Raw genomic sequence first — 19252 nt, 5'->3', positions numbered from 1 at the left:
GGACACAATCTGGCAGTGAGTTACACATTAACTAGACAGAAGTAGGATATTAGAGATAAGGAATCCTAGGTCCTATCTTTGGCTTTGGGAGAGGATTGTGGTCTAGTGGTTAGAGACAGCTAAACAAAACCCACAGAATTCTATTAATTCTGAAAGGCACAGTGGCTGAGCAGACAAGTTGAGGTCTGACTGAGACACTTGTGTCCTTTTCCCCAAAGCAGCCTCTTAAAAATCCAATACTTGACTGTCTCCTAGGGTTTGGTATGAGGTCTTGGTCAGCAAGGGTTATGTAGTTCACAGAACTAAAGAGTGAATCAGTCAACAGAAGTAAGAACAGAAATCACAGTTCCTGGCTCAAAGTTTAGTGGACAGTTTTAGTTTCACAGTAATTTCACCTGTATTCCCCCCTTCATGGTCTACTCCAGGAGTTCCCGCTTTCAGGTTTCCAGCCATCACCTGTTTTTGGCTAGGGACCCTTGTTCCATGCCTTTCTGAAGAGGGGTGTGAAAACTGCACAGTCCCCTGCCATCTACTGTGATATCTCCAGCAAGCCAGCCTGCGTAAAACGCCAGCATGTGTACTTTGCAGTCTCTTCAAGAGCAATTACTAGTGTGTTACTAACAGTTACAAGTTACCACATGGCTCTTTCTAAGCAAGCACTTTTATTCTTCAGATAAAAGCATTTCAGAGAAAATATATTTAAAAACCCAACGAACATTTTTATATACATGCTAAAAAGCTCACAAAAGGCTTCCCAGGATTATGGGGCTCAAGCAGGTGAAAGTCATTCCAACTCTTCTTCCCGGATTGGGGCATCCCTTGGACATAAAGTCCTGTCCATCTGTTGGATCAGGAAGAAGAGTCCCAAGTCAGTGTAAACTCAGGCTATTTATCCAAAAATCCTGCCTTTATCTCTTGGTCTCTGAATAATCCAGTTTAAACTAATATATGTGAGCCTTTCTGGGAGGTGGTACCTCTCTGTGGGGTATTATAATCTTCACCACCACCCACTGGTTTCGGTCCCTGGAGGAGCTGTGGCAGCCTGCCCCCAAGGAGTAGAACACAATTACCAGTCGACCCCAAAGATACTTTAACTTTATTTGATATGGTCACCCAAGGATATGGCAGGAAGTTGTCATATATGCCACAGACCTCCACCTAGGCTTCATATATGGATGGAGCCCCCCCCACCAGAATATTATCTGCACTGGCAGTGCAAAATTACCACCAGCCCAATTCTACTCAAAAGTGGAATGTTCCACAAAATCCAATACACTTGGGAGCTCAGGTGGTAGAACTTTTCATGTTAGCCACTAGAGGATAAAAAAAACTACAAATATTTGTATCACTCCAATCAATACATTGACAATGGTACACACACATAAACCAAAACAGTAAAATAGGAGATGACAACACCACACTTAATTCGCATATTTGTATTTTAAAAAATTAGTGAATAAAATGTTTGCAGAAATTCACCTGGCTCCAATTATCTGCTAATTAATGTGTGTCAAGCAAATATGGGCATTTTGCTTTGTATGGCTTGAATGCATTCTAATAGAATATATAAGACTTCATTCACAAAAACCATACCAGCTGCTATTTTACTACTAACTACTTAAACTCATTCCAGCTGGCACTTGCAGCCAGGATCATATATCCCAGTGAGGTTTTGGCCTGTTTTAGAATACTCTTTCATATGCCTATTCAAATCCCTAGTTTATGCATTTCTATTTGTGTCTTCTAAGAAGTCAGGAATTTGCAAGGATACAAACTGCAGGTATACACAATTATACAACCCTAAAACTGACTGAAAATCTGGGCCTTAACGTTCGGTTTATTGAAGTTACCAGTGCAACACTATTGCTGGAGTGAGGTACTTTACCAGAGAACCCTAGTTGTACAATGTCCATAATACAGCAGAACTGCTGAATTTTGTGACAAGAAAAGCAAACAGAATGAAGAGACTGATGTAGAAATATTACAGTGATACAAAAATTACATTGGGGCATCATTAATGTTAGGAATTTAAATAAACAAATGTCAGGAATTTCAAGAGTTAAAATGCTTCCACAACATTAACTTGGCCAACGTTAGCCCATTATCACTGTATGAAAGATTTCTGTAACTCTAAGGCTTTCCTGCAAGAATTGTAAATGAAGCCACCAGTAGTTGTCTGGAGGTGGATTGTAACCTTTATGTAAGCATATCACAAGAGAAGCTAGGGAAAGAAAATTCATGTACTAGCAACTTGACCTGGAGAAATGTAAAGGGATGTCCTAGTCTGCTTTATTCTTGCTTAGCAACTCTAAGAATGGTATCACTTAGGGTATGTCTACACTACGGAATAAAGTCGAATTTATAGAAGTCGGTTTTTTAGAAATCGGTTTTATGTATTCGAGTGTGTGTGTCCCCACAGAAAATGCTCTAAGTGCATTAAGTGCATTAACTCGGCGGAGCGCTTCCACAGTACCGAGGCTAGAGTCGACTTCTGGAGCGTTGCACTGTGGATAGCTATCCCACAGTTCCCGCAATCTCCGCTGCCCATTGGAATTCTGGGTTGAGATCCCAATGCCTGATGGGGCTAAAACATTGTCGCGGGTGGTTCTGGATACATATCGTCAGGCCCCCCTTCCCTCCCTCCCTCCCTCCGTGAAAGCAAGGGCAGACAATCGTTTCGCGCCTTTTTTCCTGAGTTACCTGTGCAGACGCCATACCACGGCAAGCATAGGGAACCGTCACCCTATGTCTCCTGGGTGCTGGCAGACGCGGTACGGCTTTGCTACACAGTAGCAGCAACCCATTGCCTTCTGGCAGCAGACGGTGCAGTATGACTGGTGGTAGTCCTCGTCGTGTCCGAGGTGCTCCTGGCCACGTCAGCTGGGAGTGCCTGGGCAGACACATGGGCGCAGGGACTAAATTTGGAGTGACTTGACCAGGTCACTCTCTTTAGTCCTGCAGTCAGTCCTATTGAACCGTCTTATGGTGAGCAGGCAGGCGATACGGATTGCTAGCAGTCGTACTGTACCATCTTCTGCCAGGCAAGCAAGAGATGAGGATGGCTAGCAGTCGTACTGTACCATCTTCTGCCGAGCAGCCATGAGATGTGGATGGCATGCAGTCCTTCTGCACCGTCTGCTGCCAGCCAAAGATGTAAAAGATAGATGGAGTGGATCAAAACAAGAAATAGACCAGATTTGTTTTGTATTCATTTGCTTCCCCCCCTCCCCTGTCTAGGGGACTCATTCCTCTAGGTCACGCTGCAGTCACTCACAGAGAAGGTGCAGCGAGGTAAATCTAGACATGTATCAATCAGAGGCCAGGCTCACCTCCTTGTTCCAATAAGAACAATAACTTAGGTGCACCATTTCTTATTGGAACCCTCCATGAAGTCCTGCCTGAAATACTCCTTGATGTAAAGACACCCCCTTTGTTGATTTTAGCTCCCTGAAGCCAACCCTGTAAGCCGTGTCGTCAGTCACCCCTCCCTCCGTCAGAGCAACGGCAGACAATCATTCTGCGCCCTTTTTCTGTGTGGACGCCATACTAAGGCAAGCATGGAGGCCGCTCAGCTCACTTTGGCAATTAGGAGCACATTAAACACCACACGCATTATCCAGCAGTATATGCAGCATCGGAACCTGGCAAAGCGATACCGGGCGAGGAGGCGACGTCAGCGCGGTCACGTGAGTGATCAGGACATGGACACAGATTTCTCTGAAAGCATGGGCCCTGCCAATGCATGCATCATGGTGCTCATGGGGCAGGTTCATGCTGTGGAACGCCGATTCTGGGCTCGGGAAACAAGCACAGACTGGTGGGACCGCATAGTGTTGCGGGTCTGGGACGATTCCCAGTGGCTGCAAAACTTTTGCATGCGTAAGGGCACTTTCATGGAACTTTGTGACTTGCTTTCCCCTGCCCTGAAGCGCATGAATACCAAGATGAGAGCAGCCCTCACAGTTGAGAAGCGAGTGGCGATAGCCCTGTGGAAGCTTGCAACGCCAGACAGCTACCGGTCAGTTGGGAATCAATTTGGAGTGGGCAAATCTACTGTGGGGGCTGCTGTGATGCAAGTAGCCCACGCAATCAAAGATCTGCTGATATCAAAGGTAGTGACCCTGGGAAATGTGCAGGTCATAGTGGATGGCTTTGCTGCAATGGGATTCCCTAACTGTGGTGGGGCCATAGACGGAACCCATATCCCTATCTTGGCACCGGAGCACCAAGCCACCGAGTACATAAACCGCAAGGGGTACTTTTCGATAGTGCTGCAAGCTCTGGTGGATCACAAGGGACGTTTCACCAACATCAACGTGGGATGGCCGGGAAAGGTGCATGACGCTCGCATCTTCAGGAACTCTGGTCTGTTTCAAAAGCTGCAGGAAGGGACTTTATTCCCAGACCAGAAAATAACTGTTGGGGATGCTGAAATGCCTATATGTATCCTTCGGGACCCAGCCTACCCCTTAATACCATGGCTCATGAAGCCGTACACAGGCAGCCTGGACAGTAGTCAGGAGCTGTTCAACTACAGGCTGAGCAAGTGCAGAATGGTGGTAGAATGTGCATTTGGACGTTTAAAGGCGCGCTGGTGCAGTTTACTGACTCGCTTAGACCTCAGCAAAACCAATATTCCCACTGTTATTACTGCATGCTGTGTGCTCCACAATATCTGTGAGAGTAAGGAGGAGACGTTTATGACGGGGTGGGAGGTTGAGGCAAATCGCCTGGCTGCTCGTTACGCGCAGCCAGACACCAAGGAGGTTAGAAGAGCACAGGAGGGCACGGTATGCATCAGAGAAGCTTTGAAAACCAGTTTCATGACTGGACAGGCTACGGTGTGAAAGTTCTGTTGGTTTCTCCTTGATGAAACCTCCGCCCCTTGGTTCACTCTACTTCCCTGTAAGCTAACCACCCTCCCCTCCTCCCTTCAATCACCGCTTGCAGAGGCAATAATGTCATTGTTGCTTCACATTCATGCATTCTTTATTCATTCATCACACAAATAGGGGGATGACTACCAAGGTAGCCCGGGAGGGGTGGTAGAGAAGGGAAGGAAAATGCCACACAGCACTTTAAGCACAGCACTTTAAAAGTTTATAACTTTAAAATTTATTGAATGACAGCCTTCTTTTTTTGGGGCAATCCTCTGTGGTGGAGTGGCTGGTTAGCTGGAGGCCCCCCCACCGCGTTCTTGGGCATCTGGGTGTGGAGGCTATGGAACTTGGGGAGGAGGGCGCTTGGTTACAGAGGGGCTGCAGTGGCAGTCTGTGCTCCAGCTGCGTTTGCTGCAGCTCAACCACAGACGGGAGCATACTGGTTTGGTCCTCCAGCAGCCTCAGCATTGAATCCTGCCTCCTCTCATCACGCTGCCGCCACATTTGAGCTTCATCCCTCTCTTCAGCCCACCACCTCTCCTCCCGGTCATTTTGTGCTTTCCTGCACCCTGACATTATTTGCCTCAACGCATTCGTCTGTGCTCTGTCAGTGTGGGAGGACAGCATGAGCTCGGAGAACATTTCATCGCGAGCGCGTTTTTTTTTTTTCTTTCTAATCTTCACTAGCCTCTGGGAAGGAGAAGATCCTGTGATCATTGAAACACATGCAGCTGGTGGAGAAAAAAAGGGGACAGCGGTATTTAAAAAGACACATTTTATAAAACAGTGGCTACACTCTTTCAGGGTAATCCTTGCTGTTAACATTACATACATAACACATGTGCTTTCGTTACAAGGTCGCATTTTGCCTCCCCCCCACCGCGTGGCTACCCCCTCAACCTTCCCCCCTCCCTGTGGCTAACAGCGGGGAACATTTCTGTTTAGCCACAGGCAAACAGCCCAGCAGGAATGGGCTCCTCTGAGTGTCCCCTGAAGAAAAACACTCTATTTCAACCAGGTGACCATGAATTATATCTCACTCTCCTGAGGATAACACAGAGAGATAAAGAACGGATGTTGTTTGAATGACATCAAACATACACTGCAATGCTTTGTTGTACAATGATTCCCGAGTACGTGTTACTGGCCTGGAATGGTAAAGTGTCCTACCATGAAGGACACAATAAGGCTGCCCTCCCCAGAAACCTTTTGCAAAGGCTTTAGGAGTACATCTAGGAGAACCGTGAATGCCAGGGCAAAGTAATCCTTTCACATGCTTGCTTTTAAACCATGTATAGTATTTTAAAAGGTACACTCACCAGAGGTCTCTTCTCTGCCTGCTGGGTCCAGGAGGCAGCCTTGGGTGGGTTCGGGGGGTACTGGCTCCAGGTCTAGGGTGAGAAACAGTTCCTGGCTGTCGGGAAAACCGGTTTCTCCGCTTGCTTGCTGTGAGCTATCATCTTCTTCGTCCCCAAAACCTACTTCCGTATTGCCTCCATCTCCATTGAGGGAGTCAAACAACACGGCTGGGGTAGTGGTGGCTGAACCCCCTAAAACGGCATGCAGCTCATCATAGAAGCGGCATGTCTGGGGCTCTGACCCAGAGCGGCCGTTCGCCTCTCTGGTTTTCTGGTAGGCTTGCCTCAGCTCCTTCAGTTTCACGCGGCACTGCTTCGGGTCCCTGTTATGGCCTCTGTCCTTCATGCCCTGGGAGATTTTCACAAAGGTTTTGGCATTTCGAAAACTGGAACGGAGTTCTGATAGCACGGATTCCTCTCCCCAAACAGCGATCAGATCCCATACCTCCCGTTCGGTCCATGCTGGAGCTCTTTTGCGATTCTGGGACTCCATCATGGTCACCTGTGCTGATGAGCTCTGCATGGTCACCTGCAGCTTGCCACGCTGGCCAAACAGGAAATGAGATTCAAAAGTTCGCGGTTCTTTTCCTGTCTACCTGGCCAGTGCATCTGAGTTGAGAGTGCTGTCCAGAGCGCTCACAATGGAGCACTCTGGGATAGCTCCCGGAGGCCAATACCGTCAAATGGTGTCCACAGTACCCCAAATTCGAGCCGGCAAGGTCGATTTAAGCGCTAATCCACTTGTCGGGGTGGAGTAAGGAAATCGATTTTAAGAGCCCTTTAAGTCGAAATAAAGGGCTTCATTGTGTGGACGGGTGCAGGTTTACATCGATTTAACGCTGCTAAATTCGACCTAAAGTCCTAGTGTAGACCAGGGCTTAGCAACATAAACTCAAACTGAGTCAACCGTCCCCATATTCCTCTTAAAGACAAAGGCTCCATTTTGCTGTTGTATGATGATGTAGTATTCTCATCTTTTAGGGTACAGATCTATACACAATTCAGTGGTAGTAACTTGTCTTCATAAATTTGTATTTTTACCTCTACAATGTTTTGTCTCAGATAACATTTTAACCATTGAAAGTAACTCATGGACAAATATTTTGTACACCTTGTATAACTTTAAGAAGTATGGTCCCCTCTGCACTTGAATGTGAGCAGAAAAATCAATATGGGTATTTTGGTCCTTCCATCATCTTTTGTTTTGCTGCTTTGTCACCAGATGATGGGTCTTTTGTGTCCAAAATGAATGTAACAAATACAGTAATACGCAATACAAATAGTTTGCAAATAATGAATATTGTATGTTGTGGAGAATGAGGGAGCCATCTGTATATTTTATAAATATATGCACCTCAATATACCTGCTTGGAGTTAAATCAAAGGAAGCTGATAGGAGCATAGAAACAGGAAATAAATCAAAACAATGACAAAGATAAGGTGCCCCAGAAAGAATACCAACAGTCCTTAACGGAACAATGGGGGAGCTATTAATTGGTAAATGGCCTTCTGCCAGGCTTCAGGTTAAAGACCCTGACCCAAAGAAGAGAGGAAAGGAGGCAAATGGGCAGCTGCAACAGGAGGTGAGTTTCTCAGAGTTCTGCAGAGGTGTTTGTCTCTCCCAGTTCAAGGGTATGGATGTCTATATTCTTTCCTCACAATTAAAACTTGCAAAGAAGGAATAAAGTTTAGGTAAGACCCAGGCGTTGGGTTTATCCCTTTTCTCTGCTTGCTACATGCCTCTGGGTGAATAAATAATACTTTGTTTTAAAGAAGCTGTTTCTAAGACATTTTAATCAGCCACTGGTCAGATTCCTGGAAGAAAAGGGCTTACAGATGCCAAGCATAGGTGGATCTGTCATGTTATCACAATCGGTAAACTAGGGGTGAGAGGTGGGGAGTGCAGCATTGTAGTGGTAGGACTGCATGGTTCCACCTGAGAAGGGTGAAGATGAGTGCACCTCTCTGATGACAGGTTGCATTAAGAGAAACTAAAGAGATCTAAAGTGCAACTTGCCCTTGAACAGTGATATATGTACTTTAAGAATTGCAGAAGGTCAATAAAGAAGAATCTACAAAACAGTGACAAAATATTCAGGAACGCATGTTCCAAATGGCTGAATATACTGGAGAAAATGCATTCATTATTGGAGAACTGAAAATTGCATGTTAAACTTAAATACCCATTTGTGAAAATTTAGCTTCCAAATTCAATAAGTAAAACTATTTGAATTCTCCTAATAAGATTCTTAATGCCCAGTGGAATTGTTATGTGCACAGTATTTTCACAAACCTTTCAGAACATTAAGCTGATTGGATTGCATAAGAACTGACACCCACTACAATCTATTCATGCCCTTTCAGTTTTGACTTTACATATCTTTATTACCCCATGTAGTATCTCCCCTCTGCTACACACTTAAAAAAAATAAATCCCTTTTTAAATTTTCTGCGTTTCTGGGAGGGATCATACCCTCCAGCCCATTCCTTGAGCCACCAACCCTCCACTCATCAGTTCCCACTCCACTCTACTCCAGTGGACAAGAGCTCAACTAACACAAGAGGCCTACTCTCTCTTATCTCTGCCCAGAACTTTGATCAGTTGTTTAGATATGTTTAGTCTCTAAACAGCAATCCAAAACAATAGAAGTGCCAAGTGTTCTGGAATAGCTGATCCCGTCACCATTTATTTTATATTTTCCTTGTCAACTCACTCCAATGGGTGGGGGAAAAGGAAAGAATACTTTATTTCAAGGCTAACCCTTACCCATGCTATGATAATCATCTATATGCTGATATTAAAGACATCACAGAATATTCTCATCTGCTCCACCCCTTTTAGGCTGGGTAAAAAGGCTGAACAGCATAAAAAGGATTCAAAGCTCCAGTTCCAGGAGCAAAAGGATTCTGCGCAATGCAGACAGAGTAGAAGACAACTGTGTAACTGCCCTGGGAGGACCTCCTCACAATGCCTGACACAGGGGGCACATCAGAGGCGCAGAGAGCATACAGCACAGCAGAGAAGAATGGGCAGTACGTGACCCATAAACCAGCCTAGGAAAGCTGCCATAACTTACATGCACCCAGGTATAAGTTACACCAGGGGCCTCTCCAGCACCAGGAACAACTGAGGATCAGGAGGGCACAAAAGGTTACTTAAAACCACTTTAGAACCCCCTTCTCCCCCACTTTCTCCTGAGCTGAGAGTTCAATGTTTCACCTTTAAGAGGTGCAGGAGAAACCACACTCATCATTTATTGGCATATTCAGTTGACACAAATACTACAACAAAATAGAGGGCTTTTACACTCATTTTCCTTTTGTGTTCCTACTCTTGATATTTTTATGCTTATTTAGTATGACTATATAGAAATGTTTTCACAGGTCTAATGTACTTGTAACTAATCTGATCAATTAGGATAGTGCAGAAGCTTTGCAGTTTACATTTAAAATCTCACTTTGTTATGTAACAGCTGTAATAGTGTAGTGACTAGAAACACTGTACTATACAACCACTTAAAGAAAAAAAAAAACCACTTACCGCTACCATAGGTATTCAGAATAACTTACCTTTTGTCTTGACATTGAAGTTATAGCCTATTCTGTGACATGGACCACATTAGACTAGATTTACACAGCTGCCTGAATGCAACTCTTACTTTTCTGGGCTGGTAAGCCTCCATTTGGAAGGCAACACACTGCTCATACTATCCAAAGCATCTTTCAGCTGCAAGTGTTAGAAATATTTCTGTATTGGACAAATAGAAGGGAGACTCATGGCCCTATCTACATGCATAAATACTTGTATTTGGCCTCTAGGGAGGAATGCCTCTGATGTCTCAAAAAGTAAAGAAGTACTTGTGGCACCTTAGAGACTAACAAATTTATTAGAGCATAAGCTTTCGTGAGCTACAGCTCACTTCATCGGATGCAGTCTTCCAAAGTATGGGGCCCCTACCTCTAAATTGTTCCCCCCTCCCCTTAAAGTATTCATTTCTTTTAGCATATTCCTAATTCAAGTTGACCAATTTTGAATATAATTATATATTTCATTCTTGTTCCTTGTTAGGCATTAGCCTGTTTTGGGGCTCTGCCTGTTATTCTGAGACATCCCTTACTCCCACTCCCCTGTTGAGAATACTGCAGAAATATTGTACCCTTTAAAGATAATTAGCTTATCTATAACTAGCCTATTTGCAGATATAAGACAGGATACTTACTCAACTACTGACCACTATTCTGAGTTTGGAAAGATGTTTTTAAGGAGCAGTTTCTCCGAATTTATTGTTTGTATCCCCTTGGGTATTTTAAGATGCTCACTTTATGAAAAGTTTAGTTTCTCACTGACTTTCATTAGGAGCTGCTGCTAGCTAGAATTCAGAAACTGGCTGGAATATTCTAAGCACTGAGTGGACATTGGTACTATGTGATGATAAACTGTCGAGCAAGACCTGTAGTGATCTGCCTCATTCTCAAAATAAGGATGTGCTGCCCTTTAAGATATGTCTACACAGCAAAGAAAAACCCAAGGCTGGCCAATGCCAGCCAACTTGAACTTTCAGGGCTTGGGCGGCAGGGCTGTTTCATCGCTGTGGCCTAGGACTGGAGCCCAGGCTCTAGGACCATTCAGGGTGGGAGGGTCCCAGAGCTCCGGCTCTAGTCTGAGCCTTGAAGTCTGCATAGCAATGAAACGGCCCCACAGCCTGAGCCCCAAGAGACCGAGTTGTCTGGCACTGGCCAGCCACGGGTGTTTCTTTGCTGTGTAGACATACCCTAAAAGTCTTCTGTGCTTGACATGCATGGAAATATTAATATTGCCATCTACTCTGTGGGGCCATATAGATGTGCTAATATGCCTAGTAAGGAATCTATTTGCTAAAAAATATTTCCTGATTCTTTTTTGTTGTCTGTATTGTTACAGACATACTTGCCGACAGGCATTTTGAAATAAAATTACCAAAACAATTCAAAATGGCATGATTATATGGTGTTATTTTGACAAATAAAATATGCAGAATTTTAAAAATTCTGCACACAATATTTTAGGTGCAGAATTCCATCAGGAGTAACTTACAGCAACATGTATATTCATATTTAAAAAGACACTACCAAAGCAAGACACTCCACTGTACATGCTTCCCCCTCTCGGGAGATGAGAAACAGACATGTGACAGATACCTAGTCAGATTACTTAATGCACTAATGAAAGGCACTAGATACTGTAGTGATGAGTGCAGTATAAAAATCTGTATTGTACAGCAAAGCAAACTCCTATGCTCACATACAGCCCCACTGATGTTAAAACTGATCTGTGTGGATGCACTTTTATTTTCACCTGGAGTCCTCTGCACCCAGAGTGTCTGCTCAAGCACATCCACGGAAGTCAGTTGGGCTCCACATGGCATAAGGGACAACATGCAGGTGTAAGTGCATGCCTTCGCCGAGCAGTTTACAGAACTAGGGCTTAAGTTTGAGCAATATAATTTTCAGAATAACGTCAGGTGGGAATCCTCACTGAGCTAAGCATAAACGAGGAATCAAAGAGTACTTCCAGACTATGGGTTGAATTGTGGGCATCTCTTATGGCCTTCTATGTAGCAGATGTTTGCAGTTCCCTTATTGAGGTGTTATTTATCTATGGGAACTGGACAGGGGAAACTGTTTAATCATCTGCCTGGACTGCCCGCACAGAGTACTGCAGTTATTTTCTTTGAGCTAGAACTGGCACCGACTCCTTTCCAACTAACTGTTTCCTGCCAGACTAGGTTTGTTTTTCTTGTCTGAAATTCCACTCCCTTCCCTGCCACACTTCGCATAGGTTGAATGCTGAAGGTGGCGTTTGGCCCACATGCATTCCATATGTTGTATAGCTTGTCATTTCCAGGTCGAGATACATTTCCTGTCATGGAGAACTTACATGTGCATTTTACAACACCGTAAATCACAAGGGCTTTCTCAAGGGACCCTTATATAAGCCACTTATTACTTTTCTTGGTTTTTCCATCTATAACAATCAGTTCCTGATGCATTCTTTTACAAAACTATCCTATTATCCAAAATTAAAGTTTGGGTAGTCCAGCTCTCTAAGCGTCAGAAAAAAAGGCTATATTCTTTCAATAATTTATCTGATTTACTATGTAACAGTGGTTTCAATGCTTGCTGTTCTAAATGCCAAGAAAAAAAGTCTAACGTATGGACTTCCAGACATCTCCATTTAAACAAAAGGATACATTCAAGGAACCGGGAGGCACCAGACATTAGCATTAGTAAGTGTTAAATTTAAAAGAAAATAGGTACTCTAAAGAGTGCTTGTCCTCCTTGACAGATAGGATATTGAATTACTTATTACAGCAGACAGAATACTGGCATCCATTACATAGACATCTAAGAATATAGATCAAGGGAAGATGCTGTAGGGAATAGAATGGTTACTTATCCAACAGTAACTGTAGTTCTTTGTGATGCAGTCAGTATGTAAGTGAATGGCAAGCAGTACCCTCCCTTGGTAATAGGAGTGAGGAGTTTCAGTTTTATCAAATAGTGATTGAAGTACTGACCTGAATTTAGCATCTGACCTGCCTGCCATGTGAAGGGCATAATATTTAAACACAAGTCAGTGGGTTGTTCCATGTTGTAGCCTTGAAATCTCAGAGACTGGCACATTCCTGAGGCAGGCAGAAGATGCTGCCTCTGCCTTCATGGAAGTGTGCCTTGATGTTCAGAGGGAGATGGTCATCAGCCATCTGATACCAGGTGGAAATGCACGGTCTGATCCACTAAGATTATCTGAGACAATATGGCGTGGCTTTTTGATGGGCAGGATATATCCATGAAGAAGGGTGGAAGACAGCTTGAAGAGCTTAGTATTATTAAAATAACAACATGTCCAAAGTATGTAGCTCTGCTCCTAGTGTTAAGTGCAGGTTTCAGGAAAAAGATGGACAAGGTAACTGATTGGTTGTGATAGAATTCCAACATCACCTTAGAGATGAACTTGAAGTTTGGTCCCAATGCTACCTTGTCTCTATGGAAGGGATGTGTAACACAGTCTGGCCAGAGCTTGGAGTTCACTGACTCTCCGTGCTGAAGTTACAGCAAACGGAAAGACAGTCTTGATGGTCAAGTGGTATACCAAGCGATTAGATAGTGGTTCAAAACAAAGGCTCCATAAGTTTTCAGACCATGCTGAGGCCTACTTCAGATTCTGGTCTCTAACCAGAAAGTAAGAATTAAGTAGGCTCTTGAATTTTTATAATATGGGATGTGAGAACACAGTATGACTGTACCAGGGTGTGACACACCAATCCTGCTGCAAGATGAACCCTGAGAGAGTCAAATGACAGTCCAGTATGTTTCAGATACAGCATGTAGTTGAGGATTTTTGGTATCAGGGTCTCTACTGTGTCCAGATTCTGTTGGGCTACCTATTTTTTTTTTTTTTAAAAATCCATTTTGAGAGTAAGTTTTCCTAATGGAAGGTTTTCTGCTTTGTAAGAGATTTTCCTGAAACTGTAAGGAGCAGTGTCTGTCAGTAGCATTCAACCATACAACATCCATGCCATCAGATGCAATGACCGTGGTTCTGGGTGTAGCATGTGACCTTGGTTCTTGGTTCTGACCTTGGTTCTGAGAGGGCAGGTTGAGAGGTGCACAAGAGGCCATTTGAAATACGTATGACAGCCAAAACTGTATCAACCAGCAACAGACTATCAGGATTATCGTAACCTTGCCCGGTTTGATCTTGGATTTTACCCTGGGATGAGGAGAATTGGCAGTCAGGCATACATGAGTCCTTGAGGCCACAGAAGGAGAAAGGCTTCTGGCAATCGGCCTTGGCTCACACTGCCTCTGGAGCCGAATTTCAGGCATTTAATGTTGCCTTCTGTGGTTTATTTATTTGGCACATGCAATCCGATCAAGCCAGGCCACAGTGTTCTTATTAACGATGCTCAAGGCATGAAGACCTCCAGGAATCTGAGTCATTTTGTAGTCCTCAACAATGTGTGTCATGATTTGTAGGTGCCCATGTTGACATAATGGACTGTCTCTAAAATGTCACCAAAATTCCACTGCAGCACACATTTCATGTCCAGTAGAAAATGAATTCAGAAGGCTCCATTGCATTTGTCGTAAATCAAACCCGTGCTGACTTTGAGTGGGGTCTGAGACAAGATAATTTGTCACTTTCTCTGCAGACCATGAAGTTTGCCATGCATCCTCTACCATAAATCCCTCACCCAGTAAGTTTATCCACAATGGGCAACGTGAGGGCAGACAGCCATCTGACGGATAAAACAACTCTTTAATTAATGGTAGATGTGGGCATAACATGCAATTTTGTCACAAGCTTTGCTACGCTTTCCTCTCTCCAAACACTGGGTTGAGTAATATTGCAGAGAACCTGTAACCATGGTAGAGGAGTAGATTTAAGTGTGCCTGAAATAATACGCATGTTGGAATTAAGTTGTAGGTTGATCATCTTTGTGTGAGACGAGTGAGCCCATACTGGAGCACAATACTCCGCTGCTGAATACCAGAGTGCCAAGGCTGAATTTTCTAGCATTTCGTCATTGGCACCCCATGTCATTCTGGCCAGTTTTCCAAGCAAGCTGCTGTGTGTTTTGACCTTAGTTGCTGTTTTTCTAAGATGGTCATGATATCGGAGAGTTCTAGCCAATGTGATGCCTAGATATACTGGGTGTGAATCATGCTTTATTTGCTGACCATTGAGAACTATGTTCAGTTCTCTGAAGTCGATGTAAGTGGAAAACACTTGACACAGTCTAACTTCCACTTGGTATCAGGCACCACCAATGACAATGATCGGCCACAGACACCATATCTGCTTTCAGAACACTGTGCTTTCTTTTCAGAACACCATATCTGCTTTCAGAACAGAGAACATATGGTAGGTTATTAGAATATACGTTTAATAAATGTTGGAGATAATAATGATCCTTGTGGAAGGTCATTCTTCTGGTGCCGCCAAGCACTTGTATCACCAATATGCACACAGAAATGTCAATTTCTCAGAAACAGAGCCATTGCATATACTAACCAACCTGGCATAATTCTAGACAATTTCATCCCTACCAGAATACCAATAAGGTCCAACTTTGCAGCAGACAATCTTTCAACATTCAGCTGGAGGACCTTAAGCTAGAGCATAGCTAGATCTATGACTAGAAAATCATTGTCTGGAACTTGTTTGACCAGTTGGCCAAGACTCGTAGTAATCCTCAAATTAGAAATGCTAGATGGATCATCTGTTTTTCTAGACCACAGACAAGCTGTAACTGGGTACTTACAAGGGACATGTTGTGAACGTCGATCCATTGTCCCCCTCTTCTGTGGTGAAGAGGTTTCTACTATGGGAGCCCCCACTTACAGAATATGGGCCCTATGAAGGACTTCCTCAGCAACAATTTATGGATGATTACCATGCATCATTGTTGACCCCTGGAAGGTGTAAAAACAACAGGGTTTGATTACATCACATTCAAAGCTTGATGGCTTCTTGATAGAAAGGGGATGACCAAGCAACTCTTGGCTTGTTCATATAATGCATTATGGACGTGTCTGTCAGGATTTTCACTGTAGAGTTCTGCAGAACTGGAAAGAAATGCTACACAGACCAGTCTGATGGTCCTCAGCTCCAGAAGAGTCATGGGCAGTTCTAGGTCACCCTGACAGCATGTGCCTTGCATCTGCATATGGCCCAGCCTGTCCCTGAGGAGCCTGTGATAAGTCTTTGGCACAGGGTAGAGAAAGGAACCCCTTTTGGTACAGTCATTGGGTCAAGCCACCAAGTAAGCTCTCTCACAGTACCTGAGGCAGGACGAACTCTTATTCATGAGATGTCTGGACTGGGAGCATGTGGACCTCTACCACATTTGTAACGTAATCTGGCAAGCAGCATCACAAATGTATATGCCAAAATGTTACCCAGGAGTAACAGACACGTACACTCTGTCATTTGATTTGATTTTAGGTAGTTTGCCGGCAACTGGAGACCAGAATCTGTCTTCTGGGACGCAGGTTCTTGCTGACAGTGAACTCTATCGGCTGTGATTGTGTGAGGCATGATTTCTGATAGTTCACAAGGAGTCTTAGATGACAGAGCAACAAGAGGACATGTCTAAGGCTGTAGCAGTCTCCTGTTGGGACCTGCTTCTGATCAGCCAATCATCTAGCTACAATATATGCAGATTCCCTATCTCCTTAACTGTGCTGCCACTACTGTCAGGCATTTCGTGATTATTTTTGGTGCTGTGGAGAGTCCAAACGGCAGAACTCTGTACTAGTAAAGGATAGGCCCCACTGTGCATCTTAGGTAGCATTGGCCAGATGGATAGCTATATGGAAGTCTGCCTCCTGCAAGCTGAGAGCATACATAGGAATACAGAATGGGTCATTTGGTACTGTCCAGTCCAGTGCCATTCCTGATAAGCCCATGGCAGCTGAGCCCTATTAGGAAAGCTGGCAGGACCTTCTGTGCTGCTGACCACCAATCTCAGAGGAGAGCGTTTACTGCTGGAAAGAAGCAAGAACATACGCCCCTGTGACAGAGAGAGGGAATAAAACTTCTTAGGGCAGTTCAGATGTATGTGATACTGAGGTCTGTACTAGTCGGTGCTCTGGCACCAATGAATGTCCTGATTCTCCAAGGAACACATCATCCACAGTAGGCCTCAACACGGAGAGATGTGCCACCGGAGCAGTCTGTCTCTCTCATGGGCTGCTCCTTACTGCCAGCCCCTGTTCCTTCTAAGCTGTGTGCATGCGTGCGCGCACACAGATCCTAAACCCCGTGCACAAGGCAAAATACCGCGCACACAAAAATTTGCACAGAAAAAACTTTTTGCGCACACGGCCTGTCAAAAATTAGAGGGAACATTGCCACCAGCCCTCACCACTGTGCAGGCTTTGGTGGTTTTATTTCTAGACACTTTACATAGTTTGTCCTGATGGAAGGACACTGACCTACTCCTGGAGTTGCTGCCTCTATACCTGCAGCACTTCCTATCAGTGCTGAACTTTGGTACCAGCGTTGTTGGTGCCAGCTTCAGTGCCAATGATCCTGGTGTCTGCTTCAGTGCTGGAGGCGTCAGTGCTGGGTCTTCTCTTCGCACCATCTGCTCACTGCTGATCTTCGGCATCACTTGCCTGCTAGATAAAAGCATTGGACAATCCTGACTTGCCCACTAGCAGAACTCTGGAGCTTGTCTCCTCAGGGTCTGATGAGACCTTCATGGATTGTTCCAGAAGACAATACTTCAGACTCATATCTCAACTTCTGTGTTCTTGTGGGGAAATATCTGCTCAACATATATATATATGACTCCTAAACAGCAGATATACCTGCAGTGTCTATCTTTCAGGGGAACTAGCTAACTGCAGGATGGGCAGGGCTTGAAGTTCACAGGTTTTGACCACCCTGTTAAGAAGCCCTATACGGGGGAGGGGATCTAACCATCAACACTTAATCCAGACAGATTGATACACATTATGGCAGTTATATGAATGTTGTGAGGGTGGGAAGAGGGAACTGAAGGAGAGGGGGTGTCACCCCACCCCTTTGTACTTGTGTAGGAGCATGAGGACAGAGGGCATACACATGGCACGGATACAACGGATACTATTAAAAAAACCCTCTGGTATCATTCTCATGAGGCACACTGGGGTCCACACTGACATGTTCAAAGGAAGTGTTTTTCTTGCTTTACAAAAGTGTTAGTGTCATTAGCTGACAAAATCTGAACCTATACTAAACAAACATATCATTAAAAACACAACTTGATCAACCCAATGGATGAAAAAATCTGTAATAATAATAGTAATAGTAATTTCAATAATAGAAATTCTGAAAAAGTTAAGGTTATTTTTTTCTCCTTATTCCACTTAGCCCATTTTTATAGTTCTATCAATTTAGCATTTAAAGACAGAAAGAGCATCACTCAAAAATATTTTAGTTTATTAAGCTTAACTGACTTTGCTGATGGTACAAGTTTAATAGACGATTTATAAGATACCATAAGCTGCACTAAGGAAGCGTAACACTTTAAACAGTGATGGAAATGTAAACTATACTTTAGCATATGTTTAAACATGGATATTAACAAGCCGCTCAATTATCCACAATCAATATTTAATAGAAGCCAAATTCACCCCCAGGAGAGGGCCGGGACAAGGCCTATACACCACTTATGCTCCCCTAAGCCCTATATTGAACTGGCCCTCTTCAAAAGCATCATTTTCATCCCAGAGGAATATTCTATTTGCACTTGCAGCACTATGCTGTAGAACAGATTCACATAGCACTGATAATTTGCAGAGCATTTGCTGATGACTTGCAGTGAGCAGGATAGTCATGATTGTGGTTTCTCTTTGTTACCATCTCTGAGAAAGATTAGATGAGAAGATGAAGAAATGAGGACCGAAACTAGACAACACTTATCTTTTCCAAAAACATACAACTCACTTATTGCATTAAACAGCTAAAAATGCAACCTTGTTTTCCACGTAAGCCGTTTGTATAGATACATAATGGTAAACTGACAGAAAGATGGTCCATATGATTCTGAGTGGGCCAAGAGGTGGCCCGTGAATTATTGCATTAATCAGTCCATAGTCTGAAAAGTTTGCGATTATTTGTTTCATATAACTGGAACAATAGTATTTCAAATAAGAGTCACTTCCAACCCTAACAGAACACAGAATTAGCTGGATATTACTCACAGAATGACCAAGGGGAAAATCATTAACCATGATGGAGTTTCAGTAGTCATTAGACTTTAAATTTTAAACACTCCATTAAGATGAACAGGTAAATCAATTTCATGCTATTATTTCAGTATGTCGTAAGTCTAAGAATGTAAACCCATGTGTAGCTGTCGTTTAAGTATAAAAAAATAAAGTCAACCTCCCCTTCCATGAAATACTTAATTTTTGAAAAAACAACAAATTGCAGGTAATCTTTATATTTTTATTTTTGAAACCAGTCTGAAGTAGTAT

At 43.7% G+C, this 19252-nt stretch overlaps 1 protein-coding gene across 7 annotated transcripts in view; it reads right to left on the bottom strand.

The window, feature by feature from the left end:
- PCMTD1 (protein-L-isoaspartate (D-aspartate) O-methyltransferase domain containing 1) overlaps positions 1 to 19252 on the bottom strand; it is an 87099-nt gene that overhangs the window by 46535 nt on the left and 21312 nt on the right. Inside the window, exon 2 of one of the 7 annotated variants that reach the window (XM_073331201.2) lies at positions 2701 to 3135. The exons of 4 other annotated variants lie outside the window; for them this stretch is intronic. The gene's annotated coding sequence lies outside the window, so the exon portion shown is untranslated. Of the gene's footprint in view, positions 1 to 395; positions 420 to 744; positions 837 to 2700; positions 3136 to 19252 lie in introns of those variants that run through there. 2 more of the 7 variants (XM_073331203.2, XM_073331204.2) reach the window with 2 other exon arrangements.

This window comes from Lepidochelys kempii, chromosome 2 (assembly GCF_965140285.1).
Source record: "Lepidochelys kempii isolate rLepKem1 chromosome 2, rLepKem1.hap1, whole genome shotgun sequence".
NCBI classification, from domain to species: domain Eukaryota; kingdom Metazoa; phylum Chordata; order Testudines; family Cheloniidae; genus Lepidochelys; species Lepidochelys kempii.
This window is presented reverse-complemented; position numbering and strand designations above follow the sequence as displayed.